The 1,204-nt window shown below is 40.3% G+C and overlaps 1 protein-coding gene across 2 annotated transcripts in view; it reads right to left on the bottom strand.

Annotated features, from left to right (window-relative positions):
- Positions 1–1,204, bottom strand: part of LOC106464221 (LIM/homeobox protein Lhx2-like) — a 128,128-nt gene that overhangs the window by 120,482 nt on the left and 6,442 nt on the right. Inside the window, exon 1 of one of the 2 annotated variants that reach the window (XM_022391929.1) lies at positions 318–378. The exons of the other annotated variant lie outside the window; for it this stretch is intronic. The gene's annotated coding sequence lies outside the window, so the exon portion shown is untranslated. Of the gene's footprint in view, positions 1–317; positions 379–1,204 lie in introns of those variants that run through there. 2 annotated transcript variants of the gene reach the window in all.

Genomic DNA, 1,204 nt, shown 5'->3' on the forward strand with positions numbered 1-1,204 from the left:
ACCAGTATACAGACAATCAAACTTGATACGTCGATCGTTTTTCACGTGCAAATTAAGGTGTTCTAGGCCAGACTCGATGACGTCAAGCATATGTCAGCACCTATAACACATACGTATATAAAACTATAGGTTTACAGAGAAACCGAACCAGTATACAGACAATCAAACTTGATGCGTCGATCGTTTTTCACGTGCAAATTAAGGTGTTCTAGGCCAGACTCGATGACGTCAAGCATATGTCAGCACCTATAACCCATACGTATTTGGGGGCAATATATTAGTACACGGATAAAACTCAAAAATTCAATTATACTTACCTATCTAGGGTGGAAAATAAGTAATGTCATGACTTGGAGAGATCCGACCCGTGTTACTTCAATGATGATCAGCCTCCGATCGTATCCAGCCAGATTTTACAGCGGCATCAGAGGGAATCACTCGAAACACAATCATCACGTACGAAAGGGAAATCGGCTTAACGGAAACGTGCTATAATCTTGTGCTTCTTATTAGCGAGATCAACGTTTGATCTTCCAACAGCCGGCTCTCGTGGAATTTCGTGATTTGGAGAACAGTAAGGCACTTCTCTCTCTCTCTCACGGCAGCTCCAGACATAATCCCCTCATTAGGGACAAAGCGTTAGAGTCAGCAAAAGAGTATTTCTGTATGATGTCATCACTCCTATCAGTCACATGAACAAGACTAAGCCTACTGAATTCTCAGAATCCATGAGTAAAAGCAAGGAAGAATATGCTATAATATGTCACCCACACACTACACTTGCCATATCCAGTGTCAACGAAACCTTTTCGTTCAATACCAGGGCTCATCAGGCCGGCTGGGATACAAAAGACATAGTAGTAGTAGTCTATATAAATATCATCAGTTTTATGAATAACAACTGTTATGGTGTGAACCAGATTAAGCAAACGAATTGTAATTATTATCAATTTTATTTCAATCATTTATATATCTGGTATTATAATGTTTTGATTCCCTCTAAGACTCTCCAGTTTTGTTGATATCTCATTTTGACCAACATTATTGGATCTTTGATTGATTGTTTAGGCAGACTATTCATGACGAGTAAACTAAAATGGACGGCAGTTGCCTGTTGTAAAAAAAAATGTCCGGCATGGCTAGGTGGTTAAGGCACTCGACTCGCAATCTGAGGGTCGCGGGTTCGAATCCCCGTCACACCAAA

Source organism: Limulus polyphemus, unplaced genomic scaffold (genome assembly GCF_000517525.1).
Source record: "Limulus polyphemus unplaced genomic scaffold, Limulus_polyphemus-2.1.2 Scaffold1590, whole genome shotgun sequence".
Lineage (NCBI taxonomy): Eukaryota > Metazoa > Arthropoda > Merostomata > Xiphosura > Limulidae > Limulus > Limulus polyphemus.